Raw genomic sequence first — 12,331 nt, forward strand, 5'->3', positions numbered from 1 at the left:
TGGAGTTGTAGCATAACAGTAGAATCACAGTTCCGTAAATACAGGAGTAGTAGGATGCTGTTAGAGGTGGTATAACACACTATAGTCTTAGAAGACCTGGAGATGGAAAGTCCAGAGGACCAACAGCTATCCGCTGTATGGATGTGAAAGGATATCAGCCTCTTCTTGTACCCCTCGATTTGATGGCCACTGACGTCAGTGAGAGCAATCCTTAAAATTACAGATTATACACGACACCATGTAATTAAGAATCACTCTGCCTTTATTGTTCATAACAATGGTATATAAGGCATCATTGTCTAGGGAGGGATTGGAATGTCCAGGGAGGGGTAGGCAAAAGTAAATACTTTATTGGTTTAACTTTACTGCATAGGAGGGATAAAACAGGCTACATGGGGGGATGTAGGATACAGCCTAGTACTTCATCTAGGGGTGGTGATTTCACACAGTTCCCAACAAACTATGGGTGGAGCTATATTCATTTTATGCAATGCAAGCTAAATCCAAGGCAAAAGAAAAAGAAACAATATTTACACAATGCACAATGACAGAGGAGATTTAACCCTTCAATCCCCTCTTAGAATCATGATTGTTATACGACATGATTCTTCTGTAGAGCCCCCTTTTTGTTTCTCCAATTTTTTAGATATTGAACATAATCATCGGGGCCTTTGCTATCAGAGGAGGTGATGGGGCTAGTGGTAACATCATAATACATCAAGACTGTGTCAATACCTTTAGATGTGAGTTTCTTTCCACAGGGAATCACACAATAAACTATGAGACCTATAAAGATTAAAGTTATTATTATGAATATACTTATTTGCACAAGAGCCTGTTTCCAATTTTCAATCCACCCAAAATATTGGCTCCATGGGTTATCAACACCTGAATTTTTCTTAAGTTCTATGGATAAGGTTTCTAATTTGTTTATGGCTAAAGTAACCTTACCATTAGGACCAGTGTTGTCAGGAATATATGTACAACAGCCTTCCACCTTACTAATGTAAACACATGTACCGCCTTTTTCTGCTAGAATCATGTCAAGAGCCATTCTATTTTGGAAGGTCATTTGGGAAGTGGCTTCTAGCTGTTCAGCTATACCTTTAAGAGCATCTTTGGTATCATTAACAAATCTTTGTTGGTTATAATATATATAATTAATCCAGGCTACGTTTTTATTTACAGTTACTATAGGGAACAATGATTCAAAACCCGCAGCCACTTCATCTCTAGCTTTGAACTCATTTGGAACACCTCTTGGGACCCCTATAGCATCAATGTATACGTGGGGGTCAAAGCTACCTCCTGGGAGTGCTCTTTTCTTTCGATTAGCAGGAGTATTAGAGGGAGGAGTGGGGTCATCGGTGATCATTAGGAGTGGCATTATGACTTTGGCCAGGGCACACTCACCATACCATGGTGTGTCTAATTTACTTCTAAGTTTCATATCCCCACATATGTAATAAATGTCGCCTAATGATCTAGTTTGGTTGACTAAAACAGTTGTTCTTTTATTTGCACAATACCCTGGTGGGAAGGTTTTTAAATTTCTCCCTGTGGTGGTGTTAGATGTATAACAGGTATAGTTTCCAGGATATATGGTTATGGTGCTTCCTGGGTTGGGATTTTTTGACAATATGGGATATTCCCTTTTCCACATTTCGCACTGACTGTCATTTGTTTTGGTGTCATTAAAAAGGCTGAAAAAACAATTTTCCTGTTCTAGGGGTATATTAAGGGGCACTGTACCTAGGTGGGGCCTAGATTTGCCACAGACATAACAGTTACTTTTATTATGTTTGCTAGCACTATACTTCATCCATTCTAACCAGAAATTGATGTCAGAGAAACCAGTTTCAATAGCTAGGGTGTCTTTAAAGGTGGGATTGTTAACGGCCATCATATCCTTGAAGGTGGTTATATGAGGTTTCAAGAGGTTGGGGCGTGGTTTAGGGGGCTTGAGCTGGGCATACTTTTCATTGTTAAACATATCCTGTAACAAGAATGGTGTAAGGGATGGGTTTAAAAAAAAAGATTCACCTAGGACATAGGTGCCTGCATCAGTAGACTGGGGATGTTTTATGCTTAATATGAATTTACTATCACATCTGTTCTTAATATGAATTTACTATCACATCTGTTTTGTCTATGAAGGGTAAGACGGGTAAGCAGGGACTCACCATATTTGTCTTTTCTTGAGAGAGCCTCTTTGGGCTGGTATCCATAACTATGGCCAGAATTCCATCCCACTGATCCCCAATACGCACATTTATTTCCCCAATATTTACTAGTAACACAAATATAGGCTTCAGTGGGGGTATTACGTGTACCATACTGATCACACTGCCAGGCATAATGTTTGTTAAGACAGGGAGCAATGGTACAGAAATCTATTTTATAGGCGGCAACCTCAGTATTGGAGGAGTTATACCAAAATGTGTAGGTGCCGGATTTTTGTGTAATGTCTACTTCAGCTGTAGCTTGGCAAGTGAGGACCATTAGGATTATCAACATAGTCCCCAGGATAGAGGTAGGGGACAGGTTCCTCATCCTCCTCTGTTCTTCTGTCTTCGCTAGGTGGGAGGTCAGGGCTGTCTGCCCCCGTTTGTACCTCGCTGGAATCACTTGCTTCCCTCTCTAGGTCTGGTCTAGGAACCTTTTTCACTCGGGATGCATGGATCCAGGTGGGGCTTTCCTCTGTCAGGACTGCTGTTCTGGTTACTGCTACGACCTCTGTCTCTGGACCGTAGGTAAAGTCTCCTGGGCTCTTGTTCCTGGGGAGCACCTTCACCACGACTCTGTCTCCGACTTTAAAGGGGTGTGTAGGTTCCTGTGGATTCAAAGGGTTTTTACAAACAACCTCATGTTCAATTTCATTCAGTTTTATTATCAGGGACCTGACATACTCTTTTCTGATAAGTTCTAGATCTCCCTCCTGTATTACTAATGGTTTCTTAGCCCAAGGTGTAGGGAAGGGCCTACCCATTAATATTTCAAAGGGGGAGTAACCCAAAGTCTTTTGTGGTGTCATTCTAATTTCTGCCAAGATAATGGGAAGGACTTGCTTCCATTTGTGGAAGGTGCCTCCTGTGGCCTTCCTAAGCTTGTCTTTGAGGGTCCTATTCATGCGTTCTACGACCCCTGAACTCTGCGGGTGATACGGGATGTGGAACTTCCATTCCACCTGCAGGGCCTTTACCAAGGCCTGTGTAATTTTTGCTGTAAAGGCGGAGCCTTTATCACTATTGATTTGCAATGGGCACCCCCATCTGGGGATGATTTCCTGAGTTAGGATCCTAGCAACTGTCTTTGCATCCTCAGATTTAGTGGGGAATACCTCTGGCCATCGAGAGAACATGTCTACAATGACCAGGGCATACTCCTGTTTACCAGTACCTGGGATATGGGTGAAGTCAATTTGCAGGTGTGTAAAGGGTGTGGTGGGATATTCAAGATGCTGATGTTTTGCCTTGTCAGGGTTGTTGGGGTTGTTTCGCAGGCAAGTGATGCATCTACTGACATACTGATCTACTAATGACTTGGCATCCGTGACATAGAAATCATTACGTAAAAGTAAGGTAGTTGTTGCCTTACTGTGGTGTCCTATGCCATGGTAGTGAGCAATAAACAAGGGTGCACTGGACTGGGGTATACAAGGTTTCCCCTCTTTGCAGATTAATCCTGTTTTAGGATTCTTCTGCAAAACTGGGTAAGTCCAGTCAGCTAGGTCGGCAGTGGAGGCTGAGGCCTGTAACTGGGTGATCAGGTAATGGTTGTCGAGAGCTGGGGGGGTCATGATGGTCATGTGGGCCTGAGTGATGGGCTGTGAGGCTGCATGTTTGGCAGCAGAGTCAGCAAGGGCATTTCCAAGGGAGACTGCATCCTTCCCCCCGGTGTGTGCCCTGCAATGGAGGATTGCAATGTCAGAGGGTAAGGTTATGGCATGCAGAAGGTCAGAGATGAGTTGGGCATGTGATATGCCTTTTCCATCAGCTCCAAGGAAACCACGGCGTTGCCAAATGACCCCATGGTCATGCACGACGCCGTACCCGTATTTGGAGTCAGTGTAGATGGTGACTGGTTTATTCCGGTAAAGGTGACAAGCCCTTGTGAGAGCAATGAGCTCTGCAGCCTGTGCTGACTGGTAAGGAATGGGCTGTGCTTCCAGAATAATGTCAGGGAGAGTGACAATAGCATAACCCGCTTGGTACGTGGTGTCATTGGGTCTGCTACAGGAACCATCTACAAAAATGACATCCGCGTCGGGGACAGGGACAGGGGACATGTCCAGTCTGGGGGATGTTTCTGACTCAATGGAAGCTGAGCAGTCATGGGGTTCAGGAGGGTGGTCTTCAGGACCTTTGAGCCCCAGGAGAGCGTTGAGAATGGGTGCAGGACCTGAAGAGTTGGTGGCATACTTAATGGTGAGGGAGGGGTTGTTCAAAAGGAGAACCTCATATCCACTAAGGCGCTGAGCTGACATGTGTTGTGTGTGTAACCCTTTTAAAATGGTTAGAACATCATGAGTGGTGTGAAGTATTGTTGTGTGGCCTAGGGTGAGTGTGGTGGCCATTTCAGTTACCATTGCACAGGCTGCAAGTGCCCTGAGGCAAGCAGGCATACCTTGCACAGTGACAGGCATTACTTTGGAAAAAAATGCCACTGGGCGCAACTTTCCTCCATGAAACTGTGTGAGCACCCCCGCCATGGTTTTACAATTGTCCCTTGCAAACAAATGAAAAGGTAGTACATAGTTGGGGAGGCCAAGTGCCGGACTTTTCATTAACATACACTTTAAGCTTTCATATGCAGTTAACATTTCTTGTGACCATTGTACAATATTAGGTTTGTCTTTCAGTGTGGCTTGTCTCAAAATGTTATCATAATAGGAACAATCAGATATCCACTGTCTGCAGTAATTTACCATACCCAGAAAAGACAGTAGTTCCCTCTGGGTAGTTGGGGTGACCAGGCCCAATACAGACTGAATGCGCTGTGGACTGACTTTCCTTTCCCCCTGAGTGAGCACAAAACCTAAGTAATCCACATGCTTCTTACACCATTGCATTTTTGTTTTGGACACCTTGTGTCCACATTCACAGAGCCAGTTTAACAGTGATATACCATCCTCCCGGCAGGCCTCCTCAGTTTGACTACAGAGCAGCAGATCATCTGCATACTGTAGCAGGACTGAACCATGGTGAGGTTGCCAGGGCCCCAATGTGGCCTGGAGTACAATGCTATAGACAACGGGTGCGTCAATATAGCCCTGGGGTAAACGACACCAGGTGAGTTGCTTGCCCTCAAAAGAAAATGCAAAAAGTAACTGTGTCTGTGCATCCACTGGAATGCTAAAAAATGCATTTTTTAAATCAATTACAGAAAATAATGCAGCATCTGCAGGGATAGCTGAAATGAGTGAGTTAATGTCAGGTACAATGGGTGCTATGGGCACAATGAGTTGGTTAATTGCCCTGAGGTCTTGTACAAACCTTACACTACCATCTGACTTAGCAACAGGGTTGACTGGTGTGCAGTAAGGTGAGATTATGTGTCTGAGAATGCCTTGTTGGAGAAACTGTTGTATCATTGGTCTAAGACCTTCAACCTTCTCTTGTGACAAGGGGTATTGCTTTTGATAGACAGGTTGTGTGTCAGGTTTCAGGGTTGCTCTATATGGTGTGCAAGGAATGAGGCCAGTGTCATAGGGACCCTCCGACCATAGAGCAGGGTTCACTTTGTCAAAATCAGGTGTAATGTCTGTTGCCTCCCACACCGGTAGGTGTGGGGACTCGACCTCCAGGCCACTGCTAGTGGGTGAAGGGAGAATGGAGATTTCGAGTTTGCTAAGAAGATCCCTTCCCAGAAGATTAATTGGACATTCAGGTATTACAGTGAAATTGTGTTTACCCATATACGTGCCTCCCGTGGTTCTGACACTAAGGGCATCTGTCAGGTAAGTATCTGTGGGTATCCCATTGATTCCCATTGAAGGAGCAGTCTTTTCCAAATGACCATCGTACAGGTCGACACACAAAACACTAGTAGTTGCCCCGCTATCCACCAGGAAAGGGATTGCTCTCTTTCCTATAATCAAGGTTAGTAGCGGTGGGTCCTTCCAGTGTCTGGTGAGTTGGGCAAAGGCTGGGATACCCTCCTCCGGGCCCCGTCAGTGGGAGGGATCCTGCCAGTCAACCCGGAATCGGACATGATCCTGAAAGGGGTTGTTGTGTGACTGTCGGGGATGATCCCGGGAGGGAGCCGGAGCTTGGGGCTGTCGGTGGTTTTGTGGGGGACAAGGGCAATCCCTTGCCCAGTGATCGTCCCTTCCACAGTTGAAGCAGGAGGTTTGTTTCCTGCTGGCAGAGTCAGGGGGGTGGGGTGGCCTGGCTTGTGGGTTTTGATATCGGGCTGGATTGCGGGGTGGGCCAGTAAAGTGCTGCTGGCGTCTATCTCCCCGGTTTCTGTGATTTTGGTAATTATGAGTTGGGGCATTCTGCAAGGGTTTTTTTAACATCAAAGCATCCTGCAGCTTCCTTTTCATATAAGTGCTTTTCAAATTCCTTAATATTATCAGAGGTCCAGGAAGAAACACCTTGCTTAACAGGGACCATAACAGATGGCAACAAGTTATTTACAAAGGTAGAAATTAGTAAATGGTCTGTATCTACAAGAGTAAGACCTGCATCTTCAGACCAACACTTTTTAAACCTCTTCCAAAACTCAGTGACAGTTTCAGTGGGCTTTTGTTTACATGCTACGGCAATAGGAAGAGAAGCTCGGGTTTTAAAAATCCCTTTCATATGGGTCTCAATTTCCGTCCACATCGCCTTTACACCGTCCTCAGTATTGAGAGGGTAGCGAACGGCATCGTTAAAGGTGGTAGGAGTGTTTATGGTGGGAATCTTTTTCCAATCCCACCCGTTGTAATGGTCTATAACCCCATCTATGATCAGCTTCATATCTTCTTGAGTATAGCTGCGTCCTGTGCAAGCCTTTTTCAAGTAAGCTATGCAGCCGTCAGGTGCAACAGTGGGTTTGGGACAGTTCTTAACAATTCTGTCCAAATCCTCTATTTCAATGGGTTTCTTTAACAACTGATCCCCTACTGTCATAAAGGGCAGGTGCTGGGTGGCGACACTGCTGGCATCAGCACTGTTTTCAAGGAAACCAGTGCCGGATCGCGTTATGGAGGGGGTAAGAGGGTGGTGAATGATAACAGTTGAGTCAGCGTTACGGCGGGAGGTGATTTGTTTGTTAGGAGTAGGGGCACTAGGGGCGGGGGTGGTTACGTCTATGTGGAGGGTACTGTCAGGGGGGGCTATTCCTCCTGAGCCTCCTTCTCCTTCCCCTTCCCCTCCTCCCCCTCCCCTTTGCATCGGCATTCGTGACAAAGCAACTGAGCCTCCTTCTCCTTCCCCTTCCCCTCCTCCCCCTCCCCTTTGCATCGGCATTCGTGACAAAGCAACTGAGCCTCCTTCTCCTTCCCCTTCCCCTCCTCCCCCTCCCCTTTGCATCGGAATTCGTGACAAAGCAACTGCAGCTAACAGATCTGTGTCTTTTAAGGAGGGGTATAGGGGACTGTAGGGCGGAGGAGAAGAGTTTTTTAGAAACTTGTTGCTTCTAAATTCCTCAGCTTTGTGTAGTCGGGAAGTTACAGATTTTATTCTACGCTGTTTCTGCTTGATATTTTTGTCATACCAATGAGGTGCTATCGTGAGCCATTGCTCTCCTCCAGCGCGCATATATGTCATGTCCCATTGTGGGTCATGATCATACCACGGCCAGGCTTCCTTGTCTCCCAGACAAAGCCCTTTGATCATGTCCATATAAAATGGATAATTAATACCATCACGGGGGAATGGGCTGGGGCTGCCAACTTTCTCTGTCCACCCCGCTAAGTTATCTACCCAAGGGTTAACTAAATAATAATCTGTGGTGGAGTTACGGGCAACATATTCCTTACATGTTTCTCCTGGTAAAGGTGGAGGATAAATGACTGTCTTACTCTGACCCCCTGCCATAGTAAAGAATACAATCTACACCAGCTTTCTACGCAATTTCTACAACAACTTATAACAACTGTCTATGCAATATCACAACAAAAATGCAGTTTACAAAAAAAAACATTCTATGCAATTTCACAACAAAAATACGTTCTATGCAATTTCACAACAAAAAATGCAATTTAAAAACTTTCTATGCATGCATTAGCTAACACCAGTTAATTAGTCATTGACAATATCACAATATTATCTGTATAATGAGAACATGAAATCTTTTGACGGGTACGCTTACCTTCGTACAAGATGTCAGAAAAAATACAGCGTTTTAAACAGGAAGCAAGAAAAGTGTTTGAGTAAGATATCTGGCAGACGAAAACTTACCAGCCGTCTGGACCAAATATAAGAACTTATCACACTACAAACATACAAGAATATATAGGCGATCAAATCGGGGTATTTTCTACGTTACGTATAGACCCCAGGTCTATTTTTTTTAAGTATCCCAGATACTAACGTCTTTGGAGAATTGCGCTTTTCTCAGACGTATCTTTAAGTCCCAGACATTAAAGATTATATGGTATCCCTGATACCTGTTTTATGGCTTTACATAAAACTACGTAATATTAAGTCCCGGACTTAAATATTACCTTGTCACGTGTTCCCGGAACACGGAGCGAGTTCAAATTCAGTGTTTGAACGCAATCCCTTACGGAAAAGACAGACAATGAATTCTCTATCTTACCGATTCGGGGGCGATCAACTGAATCCAGGACTGAGCCCCCACTTGAAAGGATATCAGCCTCTTCTTGTACCCCTCGATTTGATGGCCACTGACGTCAGTGAGAGCAATCCTTAAAATTACAGATTATACACGACACCATGTAATTAAGAATCACTCTGCCTTTATTGTTCATAACAATGGTATATAAGGCATCATTGTCTAGGGAGGGATTGGAATGTCCAGGGAGGGGTAGGCAAAAGTAAATACTTTATTGGTTTAACTTTACTGCATAGGAGGGATAAAACAGGCTACATGGGGGGATGTAGGATACAGCCTAGTACTTCATCTAGGGGTGGTGATTTCACACAGTTCCCAACAAACTATGGGTGGAGCTATATTCATTTTATGCAATGCAAGCTAAATCCAAGGCAAAAGAAAAAGAAACAATATTTACACAATGCACAATGACAGAGGAGATTTAACCCTTCAGGATGGTATGCGTAGGAACTTACCAGCAGCTGACACACTGTAAGCTGGAGATGCTGGTGGAATGCTGAATGAGGTGAGCACCTGTTAACTGCCAAGGATGCCAAGTGGAACCGGCCCAGGTGGTGAGGGTGCTACGGAGCTCACTGATGGAGTGAGCGTTTGCAGGTAGGAGCACCGATGGTGAACTGTGGAATGATGTTAGAACACCAATGTAGCGGAAGGTCAGATGGAGAAACACTGGTGATGCTGGAGATCGACGACGGAACACCGAAGGTGACTGGAGATCGATGACGGAACACCGAAGGTGACTGGAAATCGATGATGGAACACCGATGGTGACTGGGGATCGATGACGGAACACCGATGGTAACTGGGGATTGATGACGGAACACCGATGGTAACTGGGGATTGATGACGGAACACTGATGGTGACTGGGGATCGATGACGGAACACCGATGGTGACTGGGGATCGATGACGGAACACCGATGGTGACTGGGGATCGATGACGGAACACCGATGGTAACTGGCAGAGCGGAACACCGCTGGAAGCTGGAAGCCGGTACTGGGCCACTGCCAATAGCAAGATGCAATGCTGGGACACCGCAGAGTCAGGCTGCACCGCCAGATGGTAGCTGGTGCAGGTCTCTAGTGGAGCTAGACGCAGGAGCTGGAATACCTGGAACAATTTGTACTGCATACCTGGAACAAAATCTGAGTAACCACAGACAGGAGTGCCTTGTATCACTGGGTTTGACAACCAAAGCACTGACATCTTTCCAGCCCAGGAACAGGATACTTATACCTGCTGGGAAGCAGGCATTGGCTGGCTGATTAAGCAGAGTCCAGAGTGCAGCGGATAGGTTGAAACAATGACATGTGACTGGAAAAACATGGCTGCGCCCATGTTAGCATTTGGAGGGAAAGTCTGTTTGTAATTCCATGTGGGAAACAGCAGCAATGACGGCGGAGGCCGCGGAGGGCAGGAGACGTCAGTCTTGAATATTTCATATGGGAAGCAGTAGTAATGGCGGCGGAGGCCGCAGAGGGCAGGAGACGCCATTCTTGGAACTAATGAACTAAACTTGTGAGGCTGCCGTGACAGCGCTGCGGGATCACAGGGAGGAGATGTGAAGTGAGGACATCAGCGTACTACATGCTGACAACGCAGATGGGATCTCGCCCTGGAAGGTAAATAATGATGTCCAGTTACCCGGATCGTGACAGTGATGATATTACCATCGTATACGTCTTTCCTATGGCTGTTTTTTGTTGTTTGCTGACGGATGTCCCGCTGCGCACACCACGGTGGAGATTCTGTGTCCGTACCAGAGCTCCTTAGTGCATGGTTTAACTATATGTGTCCATTGTATATATATAATAGAGTTTTCCCCTTACTGTTTTTCTGTTTTCCCCAGGTTTTGTGAAATTTTACCCTGGTCAGGAAATTTCGGGAGATACCTGTAATCCATATTTGTTATAATGTTTAAATGAAATTTGACAAAAAAAAAAAAATGGCAGCTTCTGGGGTCATCACCTGACATGGCTCAGCCAATCGTAGTGGGGGAGAGACCCAAATATTATGGGACAGAGCAGGGGTGTCAAACTCGCGGCCCTCCAGCTGTTGTGAAACTACACATCCCAGCATGCCTTGCCATCTATTTTGTATTAGGGACGGCTGCAACTGTGGCAGGGCATGCTGGAATGTGTAGTTCCAAAACAGCTGGAGGGCCACGAGTTTGACACCCCTGGGACAGAGTATGCTGCAGTTGTGTCACTCCAACTTAGTTGCACGTACGTTCATTGCGAGCACAGATGTCACATTTTTTAGCAAGTGAGTGTGTGCCGGAGCCTGCATACGCAGCTTGGAGCAACTACCGGCGTAGAGTCGCACGTATCTTAATGTGCAGCTTAGTGGGAAGAATTTTGATATCAACTGCATCCATATGTGGCACCCACATCTAGCACGTAGAAAGCCCAAAGTAATAAGGAAGGTAGTAAGAAAAAAATAAAGACTTTTCAGTGCGGTCAGTTCATGTAATGAAGGGAAGATGTCTAGAGGATCTTCCCCAGAAACCTGCAGTAGCAGCACTGAACAATCCCAGGACCTGATGTTTGCTGACGTGTGTGGGCTGATGAGTCCTAATACCTCTGAATTGAAAAGTCTTTTCTCACGGCCTCTGATAATCAGATACACAGGAGACTACCTGTTTCACAGCAATGATAAAGTATTGGCAAACCTTGAGGGTCATCTTTCTCATGTAAGCAATGCATTTGTTAAGAAGCCAAAGATGCTATGTGCAAAACATGGGACTGAAGACATGAGTGGTAAGACACAAGCCGTTTTGATAAGTGTCTTCTAAACACAGAACCATACAACCTAATAGTGAGAGAGCAGACATGTAGTCTCATTGTAAGCAGAGTAATAATGCAGGCCGGGTGAAGCTCTCATATGTATACACAGGAAGGAATTGTGGTAGACTAAGGGGTTCATAAATGTGTAGTGAGCTCTGCATCAAGACACCAGCAAGGTAAATTGGGGTGTTTGTGAAATCCAACAGTACACCGGAGTGCTGCCCAAAAAAGTGTCTTTACTCAGCGAGCATGCAAATTAAGATGGTGGACGGTTACACAGTGAGCATGCAAACTAAGATGGCGGACGGTTGCACAGTGAGCATGCTAACTAAGATGATGACGGTTACACGGTGAGCATGCAAACTAAGATGGCCGATGGTTACTCAGTGAGCATGCAAACTAAGATGGCCGATGGTTACACAGTGAACATGCAAACTAAGATGGCCAACGGTTACACAGTGAATGTGCAAACTAAGATGACCGACGATTACACAGTGAGCATGCAAACTAAGATGGCCGACGGTTACACAGTGATCGTGCAAACTAAGATGGTGACGGTTACACGGTGAGCATGCAAACTAAGATGGCCGATGGTTACTCAGTGAGCATGCACACTAAGATGGCCGATGATTACACAGTGAACATGCAAACTAAGATGGCCAACGGTTACTCAGTGAGCGTGCAAACTAAGATGACCGATGATTACACAGTGAGCATGCAAACTAAGATGGACGACGGTTACACAGTGAGCATGCAAA

The sequence above is a fragment of the Pseudophryne corroboree genome, chromosome 9 (assembly GCF_028390025.1).
Source record: "Pseudophryne corroboree isolate aPseCor3 chromosome 9, aPseCor3.hap2, whole genome shotgun sequence".
In the NCBI taxonomy this organism is placed as follows: Eukaryota; Metazoa; Chordata; class Amphibia; order Anura; family Myobatrachidae; genus Pseudophryne; species Pseudophryne corroboree.